General features: G+C 34.6%; 1 protein-coding gene across 5 annotated transcripts in view; it reads left to right on the forward strand.

Annotated features, from left to right (window-relative positions):
• Nucleotides 1-14,921, forward strand: part of GPM6A (glycoprotein M6A) — a 312,724-nt gene that overhangs the window by 99,206 nt on the left and 198,597 nt on the right. For 2 of the 5 annotated variants that reach the window (XM_070252861.1, XM_070252860.1), the window contains one exon: nucleotides 910-1,015. The exons of the other annotated variants lie outside the window; for them this stretch is intronic. The gene's annotated coding sequence lies outside the window, so the exon portion shown is untranslated. The remainder of the gene's footprint in view (nucleotides 1-909; nucleotides 1,016-14,921) is intronic. 5 annotated transcript variants of the gene reach the window in all.

Genomic DNA, 14,921 nt, shown 5'->3' on the forward strand with positions numbered 1-14,921 from the left:
TGATTTTAAGAAAATAAAAGTAATACTAAATGTATATCTGGATTTGCTGACTCAGATTTATACCCAGTGCAAGAGTAATCATATTTAGATCACATTATTTAATTTGCAAAGCTACTGCAAATCATATTTTAACTACCAGATGTTAACAGCAAATTTGTTTAATAAAGATAGGTAGAAAGGCCACAAACAGAGAGATTCTGCATCAGTAGAAGCCAAAACAGAATAAAACAGAATAAAGGCAAATGCAAGGTAAATCAATGATTTTGGGGTAACAGTTTATCTCAAGCTATCATTATGAAAAGTTACTTTAAAAACTGTTAAAACATGTTTTAATTTGAAGAAGTAATTGCAAAGAAAGTCATTGTGGTTGCATATTAACAGATCAAAGCCAATGTACTTAACACAGAGTTTAGCAAATATTACAGACTCCATAAATTGTAGTTTTTCAAATCTTTTCTGTATTGTTAAGCACCAGAAACAATTATCGAGAATATGCCTGTGTGCTCCTGTTGTATTAATAAGCTGGCCTGGAATTTTTGACCTGTTCATAATGTGCGTTCATCTGTTTAAATTTATTAGTAACTGTCTATCTCTTGGCAACATACTAACATGTCAGTATCCTTTTTCCTTATCTATATTTTCTACATTTCTATAAAGAATATCTATCAGTTTTAAAATGATCATAAAATATTAGTTACTTTAGAAGTTCTTAGTTACTTCAAATTGGCAGAAGGAAAGGTTAATTTATTCACTAATTTTTTGAAAAAACAGAATGCATCCTTTATATTAAAATTACTTGTATTGCAATATAGTAATCAAAATGACTAAATTCATTCTGAGAGGAAAAAGTTTCATAGAATTTTGAATTCTTTATATTGACCAAATGGAGTCCTTTGATCTTTATTCCAGCCCCTGAGGAAGCTTGCCAAGCCCGACAAAATGGGGAGAAGATTTCAAAGCAAAGTGGCTTCACCAGTAGCGTGTCAACACATTCATTGACATTCTGATTCATAAGGTGATCTTGTTCTAAAGATGAAATAAGATTTTGTTTCGTATTTCAGTTTTATTTGAGTTTGCTTTGAAGCTAAGTCATGGTCTCCTGACGTATGAATACTGCAGTGAAACGGATGGCAAGAAACCCATCATAGCGTGTCTTCTCAATACTCACACTGACTTGGGAAGCAGTGTGCTGTAGTACTAGTGGCTTGAGTTTTGGAAACAGAGACTGGCATTAACACTTGGATCTGCTACTTATTTGCTGAATGATCTTAGACATGATACCCATTCTCTGAACTTCAAACACTCCTCTTAGGAGAAAAGGAGATCATATATCCCCTCTATATTGTTTTGTGTGTGGATTTTCTCCCTAAATGATACTGTTTTTCTGGAACTAATATATTTATTTTTACTTATTTTGTGTTGGAGATGTTTACACATTGTTATATGCACAGTTAACCATTTTTAACTGCTGCTGAGCATCCTTAGGATAGATTTAGCTAAATTGACTTAACCACTCCCCTTTTGATGGTTTTGATTGGTTTCTGGTGTTTTACTGTTAAAAATAGTGCTAACATGAAAATCTTTATATCTAGTTGTTTGCACAGGTTACTCTGAAGAAGCAGTGGTGGAAAGGTAGAAGCATTTATGATAGAGAAGGTAGCCCCATTATCAACTAGAAATAGAACATCCTTTTTTTGCAATTGCATGGAAATGCCTCCCTTTTTGTGAAAAGCAATTGTGGGCCGAATGGAGCAGCTACTTCTTCAGACAGGTCTTATTCTGTTGGACAAAGTTAGTCTCTTATATTTTGTGAGTCTGTCTTTTGAGCTAAGGCAGAGCAATTGCTCTTCTAGAGGTCCCTTTTCTTTGCAATATACAAAAATGTCTTTGTCTAGATTAGATAGAAATGATTTCCCGTTCTTGGATTTATCTAATCACTTAACCTGTGAGCATTTAATTTGGTTTGTAAATTTTCCTTTTTTCTGAGGGAAAACTTCTTCAAAAGACTCAGGAAAGTCTTGTAATTCAGAGATGGGGTTACCCTGCCATTCTATCTTCTCTTTCATTTGCCACCTTAGTTTTAAGATAATCAACAAAGAAGGTAAAAAAGGCATTTGTGAAATTATCACCCTTTTGAGACCAGGGTATTCTTGGAAGGTGGAAGTTAAGTGGTCTCTGATATCAGAGATTAATTCATTCTTTTCCTATTTTTAAGACTGGGTTTTTGACTAATCAATTTGGACAGGTAAGATCTCAGAAATATAATGTGAAGGTTGATGCTATCTGGGGTCAAATTTTGATCATTATATTTTGTATCATTTTGTTAATAAATACATTCATACTGCTTTTTCTTACTGAGTTTTAGCATCTCTAGGTCCCACAAGGAGATGGGTTAATTGATAGATATCAGGGTATCCTAGAATATAAATTCCTAGGGTAAACCTAATTCTTCAGTGAACCTCTGTCTTTTCTTTGAAGAGTTAGGGAGTTCTGAACTAAATTATGCAAGTCTAAGCTAACCAAATCAAGATTTGAAGCTGTAAAATCAGTGAGGTTGGTCATCATCTCCACTTGTATTATAAGACATTAGGAAGGAATATCATGCGCTCAGGGAGATATGTTTAAGAAGGAAAGAGGGTACCCTGAAGTTGTTGGAGGGACAGGAGAAAGAACAGACCAAGCAGGAGGAAGATGCCAATTTACATGAGGCCAGGGAGGACACTGGGCAGAGACAGGTCTGGAGAGAGAGAAATATTTGTTTGGATATTAGGTACTGCATGTTTTTATTACCTTTTCTAAGGAGTTCTTAAGGGAAGCAATTTTAAGTTTTAGAGGCCTCCTCATAACGCCAAAAAATGCAGCTCATTGAATAATTTAACCCCATTTTCTAAGACATCTCACAAAATGATTATTTTATTCATACCCCAAGTTCCTCTAGTATAGTCAATAAAGTTGAAAATTGTCTATGGTAAAATCCTGGAGTTTTAGAAGCTGGACAGCAACCCACAGGCTCATTGAAATGACCAGGCAATTGGTTGAAAACAAGAGAATCTGAGAATCAGACCATTTGAATCTTGGATCTGCCGTCATTGCCCCTCAACCCCGTCTTACCCCTTTGCCTCACTAAGTAGTGAAACAAAGCGAAACAAAAGGCTTATATTCAGGAGGATAACGATGGAGAATGAAAGCTCAGGCAATGCTTCCAAGCAGAGCACTGGTCAGGAGCAGAACTAGCCCAACTGTGGTCATTACAGCTCCTGAGACATCCACAGAGTGTCTGCCATGTTGAAGGGCCCAGGCTGAGCACCAGAATACCCAGTCCTAACCTGAATCTCAGCATCAAAATTGTGGGAAGTAATCAAAGAGAGCATCAGTAAAACCTTTATTTAAAAATGCCAGACAGGGAAGACACAGAAGGAAGATGGAACTTTTACTGATTTAGCAAAAGGACTCAGCTGATAGTCACTTAATAGCAGGAATAATCAGTCAAAGGTGGTTCCTGTGCATTCACTGCCATTGTTTAGGCAATTTGCATGATATCAAGGGGGTGGGAAGGAGCACTTAGGGTGAAGGCCATGTGCAAGAGAAGATGGGAAGAGGGCACAGCTGTTGGGATCAAGGACATGCAAGAGCCACCGTGGAAAATTCTTAGTTCTTCAGAGTCTCTTACAAAATAAGTAAACATATTTATTGAATAAATGAATGAAAGGATGCACAAATAAACAAGAGAAGTAACAATAAAGTGCAACAAGATTTCTCAGGAGTGATCCATTACTTCCAGTAGGATTGTTCAAGAATGTTTTATGAAATAGCACACAAGTTACAAATTGAAAGAGTTTGGAACATGCGAGACAAGGGAAAGATGCACAGCAGAGAAAAGAGAGCATAAATTATAATTAAGAACTGAGAAAAAATAGGAAAGGGATAAGGAACAATAAGTAGTACCTTTTTTTCTAGATCCTAAATTTCTTTTCAGCTTAATAAAGTAAATTGGAATGAGATAAGAGAATTCCTAGAATTTCTAAGGATTTTAATTATTCAAGTGCTGGATGCCTGTGACAGCATCTCTCATTGGGGAGGATTCATATTAACAAGATGCCATTTTGTTAATTTTGTTCTTCTAGAGGAGTTTAAGTTGTAGTTTGCTTCAGTTACCAAAAGGTGGCAAAGTTACATGCTTAGCAGTTTTAAACCAGTAGACTTCCCAAACAAGCCTGATTTCTTTCAGCCTCGGAGGCAACACACACACCATACAATATAACAATGGGCAAAAGCTACACTGAAACCGTCAGTCCTGTGTGTTGATCTCTGCTCTTGACAATACTGCAGCATCACAGTTTGCAATATAATGAACCAGAGCCTTGCTTTTCATTTTAGGCTTTATTTAGTACTATAATTATCTAAATGGGCTTTGAAATTACAAGTTGAAGCTTCAGCCTAGTCTCTGATGTCTCTCTATTCTCAGGCTAAATTTGGTTTAATGCTTTATATTTCTTAAAAAGAGAAAACAGAAAAATAATTTTTAAGTGATAGTTCAAATTCTCACCACCTGCCCTTCTCCCTTACTCTCTCCCGAGGAATAACCACTGTCCTGAAACTGATGTGATTTTTTTCTATATATGTGTCTGTATTAATTACATACACTTGTCAGTGTCCTCCAAAGACCGCCAGGAACACTGTTGCATTTGAATAGGCTGGGTGTATTTCAGTGATGGAGAATGCACGTCATAGGGAAGTGTGAGGAATCTCAGAGGGCGTTAGAAAGGACTTATTATAGTTTCGGGCTTGTGTTAGGTGATTTTGGGTAGGATTTAAGGAAATGGAGTATGGCTTGAATTGTTTACTATTGGGAAGCAAGAGTAATTCTATTACTGAGTATATCTTAATAAATCTTAATTAAAAGGAGGGAACAATAGCATGAGGCTAAAGCTGTAATTGGTAAAGAAGAAACAGTCACTCATATTCGCTGGGATGGGGGATGTTTGATCGATATTCCTGGTTTGCCTTTGTTCAACACGAATTCATAGTGGTCTTGTTGTTTATCTTGATCCGTAATAGTCACAGAGCTGCCTTGTCTGATGTTGCTGTTCTGTGAAATTATTTATGTTCAGCAGAAGAACACGAAGGCCGTGTTATGAAATTGGTAAAGACAAGTCCCAGGCCAGTTCCTAGCTGATGATACTAGATCTGCTCACAGAGTCAAGGGCTGCTTTTTGCCTATATCTGTATATCTATGTGCATATATGTATATGTATACATATATATATATAACATTTATAATTTTGATTTTTTTGTTTAAAATTTATACAAATGACATGCTGTATGCGCGATCTTTAATAATTCGCTTTTTAAACTGCCCATTCTTGACTCATCCAGTTCTCTGCTTTTAACTGTGTGTGTGATGTCCCATTGTATGAATAAGCCACACTGAATCATCTATAGGTGGAGAGCTAGTTTAATTATGTGTTTGCTATTATTATTGCAGTAGCACTGCCAAAAACGTAAGTATAAATATCTGTTACATACACGTATATAGGTTTACCTAAGATGTTTGTTGTAAAAGAAAACGACCTTTTCAAATTTACAAGACATTCTCAAGTTGGTCTCCAAATATTAATTCTACTCATTTTTACTTTGTGCTGAACTGTGTGAGAATTTCTTTTGCCCCATGTCTTTCAACAGCATTTGTTATCAAACTTAAATTTTGCCGGTCTTCTGGGTGTGCGATAGAATTTCATTGCTATTTTAATATGCTTTTCTCTAATTAATGAGCCTGCATATTTTTATGTGTTTTTTGGCCATCTGGTTTTTTGATTAGGGGCATGCCTTTTTTATGTGATTTGGTCATTTTCCTATTGAATTTTAGATCTTTTGCTTAATGATTTGTAGTATATTTTTATATATTTTGGACAGTCATTTATATAGACTGTGACTTATCTTTTCCCTTTTTTATGCTATTTTCTCATCTAGACGTTTTTAATTTCAATGTGATCAATTTAATAGTTTTTTTCCTTTATGGTTTGTTGAGATTGTTATCTATTTTACTTTTTCAACCATATGGTTAGTTTATTGTCCAGAACATCTTTCTTCTGATCATTCCTGAGTCTAGTTTTCATATATGCATGGATCTATATCTGGGCTCTATATTTTCTTACATTCTTCAGTTTGTCAATGCAAATAAATAATGTTTTAATTACTCTTTCTTCTATTTCTTCAAAGCTATTTTACCTATTTTTGGCTCTTTATGTTTCTGTGTTGCTGTCATATTCACGTTATCTTCCTTAGGATCCCTTTGGGGATTCAACATGAATTGCATTAGTTCATAAAATTATGGGGAAAATATCTACCTTTAAATATTGAGGATTTTTATTAGTGATCATGGTATAATACCTATATGTGTGTTAAATTAAGATTTTCTAATGTTAAACCATCATTGTATTCAGATGTTAAGCCATCCTTGAATTCTACTTGGTTGTTATGTATTATTTTTACATTTTAGTTTTTGGATTTCTGTTCATAAATAAAATCAACCTTAAATTTTCCTTTTTGATAATGTCCTTATCTGTCTTTAGCATCAAAATTTATCTGGTATCCTCACATTTAATTGCAAAGTTTACTCTCTTTCTATTCTGCAAAATAATTTGTTTAAAATAGGAATTATCTTTTCTTAAAGTTTTCATGGGGCTTTCACTTAATACTGTCTGGCTCTCACTGTTCATCAGTGGGTAAATTTTTAACTCCTGAGTCATTATTTAACTCATTATAATGATATTCCAGTTTGCTATTTCCTTTTGAAACATTTAAAACATTCATTTTATCAACATTTTTGAATATACTTAAATTGATTTTAACGTTTTCTTAGTTTTTCAAACATTTTATTATGGTTCTATCCCATTACATCTAAAACTGTGTTTGCCTTTCCCTTTTTTGTTCTGGGTAAAACTTGCTAGTGGTTTGCCAGTTGTGTTAGAGTCATCATACAGCATGTACTCCTCTGCGTCTGGTTTCCATCACTTAATACTCTTCTTGTGAGACCTCCATTTTGTGCATATATGGTGCTTCTCTCATTCTCACTGCTTTACAGTGATTCATCATATCATGATACCACAATTAATTTTTTCATTCAAACTTTAATGGATATTTGAGTTGTTTTCAGGTTTTGGATACTATAAAATGGGCTGCTTCAAGCACTTTTTTATGTATCTTTTGCTACCCGTGTATATAAACATTTCTGAAAGGTATTTTTCTGAGGAGTGAACTTGCTGAGTCACACAGTTCAGAAATGTTCAGATTTAGTAACTAATGTCAAAAAAGTTTTCCAGTTTAAACTATTTCCAGTAGTATATGAGAGCTCCAGTTTCTCAGTACTCCCACCGACACTTAGTTTTGTCTGTCTCCTTCATTTTACCGTTGTGTCTCAAAGGACTTCCAAATTTACAGACATTTGAACTCAACAGTAGATATTTTTGAGCCTTTTACCTCTGTCAAAGAAGCATTTCATCTAGGTAGGAAAAAATAATTTCTCTAACAGTAAGCGGTGCTTCAGGTATGTCAGGTCAAATATCGGATTTATTGGAATTTTAAAACAAGAGACTGATCTTTGCCTTCTTGTTTTGTTCCACTGTATAATATATTTTGAAGATATCTTTGCTCAGTTTCCTAGAGCAGGCTCTATGAAAGAACTTTGGATATGGCTGTTAAAACTGTTCAGAATATATGTGTAACTGATATGAATCATCACTAGTGTATGGAAACGTTGGAAGAAGTAGAAGACAATGAATGTAATGATCTTGTGTTCCTTGCCAGTGCTTGTTGGTTGAGTCATGGAAGGGTTTTACAAAATTTCCACTTCTGTTAGCTCCATTCAAGATTTCTTGAAACAAAAGTAATGCTTGCCAAATATTCAGTAATCAGGGATAAAAATGGCAGTGTGATTTACATTTTGTCATCAATATCACACTGCATATGAATAAGCTAAATTTGAAGCTCAAAGAAAAGGAAAAGGTTATTTTTGATTTAGCCAAATAGCAGTGAGAATTTATTTTGAAATTGAAACTTTTCATAATAAAAATCAATAGTGATTTTATAATTTTTCTAAGACAAATCAATGTGTAGAACATTTTAATTGTAATTAACAGCATTATGTAAATTAGCTGTAAAGGCAACAAGGAAACTTGAGCAATACATTTTTGCTATTGATAAATTTAGAGTTGCTTATCAATTCATGCAATGTTTCTGTGAATTTGGTATTAATAGTGAGTTGACACAGAAGTCAGTTAATTTACTTATCTTGCACAGATATACTTTTGAAACATAGCTTTGAAATTGATATGCTTTTGCTTTGAAGTCAAATCTATTCTAAAAAAAAATGAACCAGTTTTGTCAATGTTACTGCAGAAATCAATGGAAAATGATTTTTTGGTATCCAATTCAGTTATTAGGAAACTTTTAAGTAGATTTGGAATAACTTGGAAATATGAATCTACTTTTCCTACTTTAAATTCTGTGAAGTATAAATGCAGATCAAATATTTCTGATGAAAACTTAGCATTCAAATTGAGATATACTATGAGTAAAATACATAACAGATTTTGAAGACTTAGTGAAAAAATAATGTGAAATATCTCCTTAATAATTTTTTATGTTGATTAAATGTTGCGTTGATAATATTTAGATCTTTTGGATATCTGGTTAAATAGATTATATTATTAAAATTAATTTCCTTTTTATTTTTATTTTTTAAAATGTGGCTACTAGAAAATTTAACACATGTGGCTCACATTATATTTCTTTGTACAGTGATAATCCAGAGCACTAGCTTAAATGTGCATATTTTCAGAACAGGAAATCCCAAACCAATACGGTGCAGAACAACTTGAATTAATTACCTCTTGTTTTGATCCTATTGGTTTCCCATTAGTTTCAGGAAGTAATATCAATTCTTTAGGATGGTACAGATTCCGTACTTAGACTCTGACTCCTGTTCCAGCAATGTGACCTTCTCTTCTCCCCCTTGCCCTTTAGTATGCATTAAAAAATGTGTCTTTTTAGTATCTTTGATCATGTCGTGCAATTTCACAAGCTTACAAATTTACATGAATTGTTCCTGCTGCCTGATATCCTTTTATCACCTGACTTGCTTGGTGAATTCCTGCTAATTTTCCCAAGACTCTGCTCCTGTTTTTTCCTGTTTGATAAGTTCCTTGACTTTTCCCAGTGGAAGGGTAGTCTTCCTCTGGGTCTTCCTCAGACTTCTGTTATTACCCTTCATCATAATAGTCTTGTTTTACAAATCTGTCTCCCTACTGGACTGTGAATTCTTTTTAGTCTGTTCTTTATGTTTGCTTACATGTTCTTTACAGAGTGTTTGGCATAGCACCTGGTTCATAATGTGTATGCTAATATTTTTTTAAATGTGTGATGGAAGAATATGTAAAGTAAAACATCTGATTTTAGAGAGAGGATGAAATGGATAAAGGAAAAAATTTGAAATTTCAAAGTTTATCAAAAATGTTAGGTTGGGTCTTTATGGCAATCTTCTTCTCTTTATGGAAGAATAATTTTAAATATTTGTCAAAACTCTGAGGGTAAATAATAGGAAAAATGATGAGCTTGTTAGTTTTCATTTAATATGAAATAAGGCAATATATAAATTCAAGATATTAATATTGAATCCTTATCATCTTTTACTGACAATTTATTAACCATCCAGTAGCATAAAATAATTTCAGTGCTCACTCTTGCATTAAATTACTAGCTGTGTCAGCTACCTTTAAATATTTTGATAAGTACATAGCAGACCTCATGGAAAATATTAAAGAAAAATTGTCTCACTAAAAAATAATAATAGGTATTATTAAAGAATAACACTTCCTCAGGCAAAGTGGAAAGTATATTTTCTCTCTTGCCTTATATTAACTGGAAATGGATGAAATGAGATGTAAGGTTTCTAATCTTAATTGATTAAAATGATGATAATGAACTATGAATGAATAAATGTATAATAAACTATCACTCTAAACACTTAGATGTGAGTTATTTTAGTCAACTTCTCTCCTAAGTATTTTTTAATACTTTTGACTACAGATTTTGTGTTGATCATTGCTTGACATAGTGGCCGTTTAGAAAAGGTGATTTCAATATTATTAATGATTATCATCAATACTATTTTGATTATTGTCTCAAATATTCAATAATAAATGACATTCTTTTTTAACCAATAAATATTTATCAAAAATCAAAGCAATTTCTTATACATAATATTTAGCAGAGAAAAGAAAGCCATTTCCCTCACTATTCTGATGTCTCTATAGAAAGAGGTTCAACTGTCCTTTTTTGTTCTAAGAGTATAGAACAGTCTAACTAGGTGGCTGTCCTGCTATCGAGTGTCACTTACTTTGATTTCCACATTAGAATGACTCTAATTTGCTCTTCCCACTCTCCTCCTGCAGCTGAAGCAGGAATAAAACTTCCCGGGAGATGATCATGGTGGCCTGGGCTACACATGGGCCCACGGATGAATCTGCTGGCTGCAATCACCTCAGGGCAAATGTCACTTCCTGCTGGATTGGCTATTTGACATCCACTCATTTTCATTTCCCTGATGGCAGCGAGTCATCAAGGTGTATTCCTTCCAATAATGCTACTAGAGCCTCCAGAATTAGACCTTGAGGCTCTCTCTCCTTGTGTCAGTCCCATCGGGACAGTGTGACCGTCTCTGTCACCTTTCTTACCCCTTAGCTAGAATCTAATCATTTCTGGCCTGTGATTTTCTAACCACGGGCTTCACCTCAGCGCAGAGAACCAGGTGAGGAGCAAATACTGGACTGACTTAATGGTGAGGATACACAGGAAAAAAAGAAAAAAAGAACTCTTGGATTGTTAGAGCAGTGGCCAAAGTTGTTGTACTGGTTGAATCCCATTCCTCTTCCCCAACTTTGGCATTTCATTTTGACCAACGCTAAGCACTGTTCCCACTTTCACATTAAAGCATACCCTTTCCAGTCTGTTCCGTGTGTGATCTTAGGTGGCATTTGCAAATGTCTTAAATTGCACATCCGACAGGACAGACTTAACCGCAAGGATGTGGTTACCATGGTACTCAAAGAAAGCTTTCAGGGAAAAATGCATCTCCTCCACAAACAGAAGTAAAAACTGAAAATAGAGTGGCATATTTTCTCTCCAGAAATTGAGGACATAAAGTACAGTATATGTCAGTAAAATGCAAAGTATAATTTTTGTTTTTAAAACTTCCTTATTACTTTAAATCTAATCTATTTAATGAATTTTAATTATAACTTTGGGCATTCCATGAGTCATATTATTACTCCGATAGCTCCTTCTGGTAAGAAAGTCAATGTTCTGGGACTCTAACAGGAGCTGCTTCATGAAACTGCTCATCTGAAACTCATGGGACTATCACCACACTCCTCCTGGGTTTCTTCCCACATTAATACTATTTTTAGATCCACATACCATATGGAATTAGAATACATAGAAAAATCACAGCACATATTCTGGAAGGTTTGAGCTGGGTGAGAATCTTTTCACAAACATCTCAATTTACAGATGAAGAAAATAAAAGACAAAAAAGGTATCTGACTTATCTAGTCAAGCCGGTGATTAGAATTAAAACCAGCACTTGCTATCAGAACTTGTATTCCTTTTCTGGCACTTTTAGGTTTCTTACTGCTTGCTTTGTGGTTACCAGACATCGAGGGCTAGTCTACCAATGGGGAGTCATAGCTCTTAAAGATAAGTGATCCTCTTTATAGTCCACCCTTGAGAAGTAAAGTGATATTTCTGCTTCCAAGGCATTCACTCTTAGAAGAATTTAAGGGACCTTGCAATGATCTTGAATGATCATCCACTGCTTTTATACAGGTTGCTGAGCCTGGAAAAATTCGATGTGTTATAAATCATTTTGTTATATCTGGATATTTCTTCATTTTTGTTTGGCAAAGGCAGTGGTGTCTTTAAGGAAGGCATGTACAGTGCCTTTACCAGCAACCACTCTCTTGACTGTCTAACTTTTGGAATATATCACATGATTTGTTATAAAAAATGTAAGATGTGGAAAATGGTTATCATGTAGGTCATTGCACTTGGCCATTATAAAACTGTAAGTTTATGGCTGTTAATTTTAAGTGAGTTTGTGGTGCTGCTGGTGATTATCTTTCACCTCTAGTTGATTTTCTGTTAATTATCCCATGATCACAATGACAAACGCTTTCTCTTCCTCCGTCAGTCTTCAACTCTTATGCCAGCTACATTTGTGTGTGTGTTCGGGGGATGGGAAAGTGTTGTTATTGTAAGAAATAAAACCACTTATGGATGTATGGATAACTTAAGCCAAACGAAAGTTATTGGCTGGGTATCAAACCTCATGAAATTGCAAGAAGGCTGGAGAAACAGCCTTGAAGAGGACAACGCTAAGGCAGCTCAGGAGCCAGAAAGTTGGGGCTGGGGGAAAGGGTATTTGACCGGAACGTGTCAGGGCACAGCTGCTGGGGAGTATGTACTCCCACCTTCCTCTAGTCTTGCATCAAGGTTCAAACACCAGGGGTAAATCTTCTGGCTAAGGTTAGGACACATGTTTGCCTCTTGGCTGTATGAGGTTGTGAAAACCAAGATCTGGCCCTTTCAGCTTTTGTAATTGGAGGCGGGCACCTGGATTTCATGTTGAAGCACACCCATGAACACTGGGGCATAGGTAATTCCACAAAAGAAAATAGAAGTGCTATAAAGAAGTAGGAAAAGATACAGTGCAGAAAACAGCGCTTGTTCAGTAATCCTGCATACTTTCCTTCTCATTCTTCACTGATGGCCACGGTACTGGGTTAATTGAAAAGATTAATGTCAGTTGAAGTAAGCTGTATACATTTTCCTCTTCTCCCCTTTCCCATTTATTTCAAAACAAAGATCCCTTATTTTCAATCCCATTTACCTTTTCTGGATATTTCTGTTATCACGTATACCTTCTTTCTCGTATTCAATCTCGTTATCACTATCTCTTTCTTCTTGACTTTTAAGATATTCACCTTCTCATTTCCAAATTATTAGAAAAAAACAGCAAACCTCGCCATTGACATTCCTCTTGCCTTAGAATATCGTTAAATCTCTCCAGTTACTCAGTGAAAAGTGTTGGTCAACCCATTAGCTTTGCTCCTTCAGTATCTACTCTTTTCTCTCCTCTGCATGACAAGTCCTCAAATCGTTTTCTCGAGTCACCAGAGAACTGTCCTAATGCCAAAGGACTTTTATCCATCCTCCACCTCAATGAGCTCTCTGAACTCTATTGACCAATTGTCTTTTCTTGAATAATCTTTCTTTCTTTTGGCTTCACAGCATTATATTCTATTTTTAAAATATCTCTGGCCTCTTATTTTCTGTCTTTCTCCTGGAACATTTTATTTCTCTAACAAATTATATGTGGGTGTTCATCAATGATATATCCTTAGACTTGTCATCACTTCTGTCTCTTTATTCCACAATCTTTCCTGACCTGCAGCAGCATAAAGATGCACGCCTCAGAGTCCCCTTGCTTTTAGGAGAGCAGAGCATCAGTTTTGCCTTGTGCTTCATTATGCCTTTATCACCATAGATGTCATTTTTTTTTTACCTTTTAGATTAGCTACTTATGTATTTTGCTCTAGTTTTCTATAGATTGTAGTTTTCTGGAGTTTATGGGACTCTTTCATCACTGTTTTACTATATGACAGGTGCTCAATAAATAATTGTTAAATTAATGAAATAAATTAATACAATGGAAGTAAAAGTCTGTAGGAAGATAGAGTGCCATAGATACAAATGTTAGATAATTAACTGTTAACTTGGGGCACACTAAAGTTTTATGAATGTAAGCACAATTGTTTACTGAGCTTTTTGAATTGTGAATTTTTGGATCTGTTTTCATATTGAGAGTGTGTCATAGAAAAGAGACTAAGAGATAATGTCCCATTTTATTACTTCTTTTAAACACTATATGGGAAGTAATGGCAGAACATAATATTTTTAACAAAAATGATATACCTTCTTTTGGAAAAATGAAATTAATTCATTGACTATTATTAGTCATCAGTGAGAAAAAACAGAGTTGATCTTTCAAATCTTTGATTTATTATAATTAATTGCTTCATAATTTGGTCATGTTTTTATTAGAATATATTTTCTCATTAATTTTATTAGAGTATATTTTCACATTTTTGTGCAAATTGTAATAACATAACAGTAGTAAATAGTGACTGTACATCTTGTAAAGTGTAAACAGCCACCTATTGTAGCAGAAAATGTGATTACATTCTTTTTCTTATTTTTAGATTGATCCTGAGCTAACATCTGTTGTCTGTCTTCTTTTTTTTCCTCCCCAAAGCCCCCGGTACATAGTTATATATCTTAGTTGTGGGTTCTTCTAGTTCCTCTGTATGGGACACTGCCTCAGCATGGCTTGATGAATAGTGCTGGGTCCGCTCCCAAGATCCGGACCAGTGAGCCCCCAGCCACCACAACGGAGCACGTGAACTTAACCATTCAGCCAACCGGCCGGCCCCTGATAATGCTCTCAATTATAACGTAAACAATATTTCATGCAAAATGTTTATAGTGATCATTTTTTTCTTTACTAGGCAATTTTCTTGGCACACTTGTGGATAAATTTTCAGTAGACATAAAATTATAAATTACAACGTAATTTAATAAAGAAGTATCTCAATGTGACATTTAATTATGATATTAGGTAATGATTATTTAAAAAAAAAGTCTGCTGATGTTAACTCATTAAGCTGGGCAAAGCATACACATTTCCCTTTATTATTCATGTGTAAATTAACATAATGTACATTCAATTGAATTGGCTAAAATGTACACACGCATCCACAGACTCAGAAAAACATAAATTTTAAAAATGTATCTTAATGTTTTAC

Source organism: Equus caballus, chromosome 27 (genome assembly GCF_041296265.1).
Source record: "Equus caballus isolate H_3958 breed thoroughbred chromosome 27, TB-T2T, whole genome shotgun sequence".
Classification (NCBI taxonomy): domain Eukaryota; kingdom Metazoa; phylum Chordata; class Mammalia; order Perissodactyla; family Equidae; genus Equus; species Equus caballus.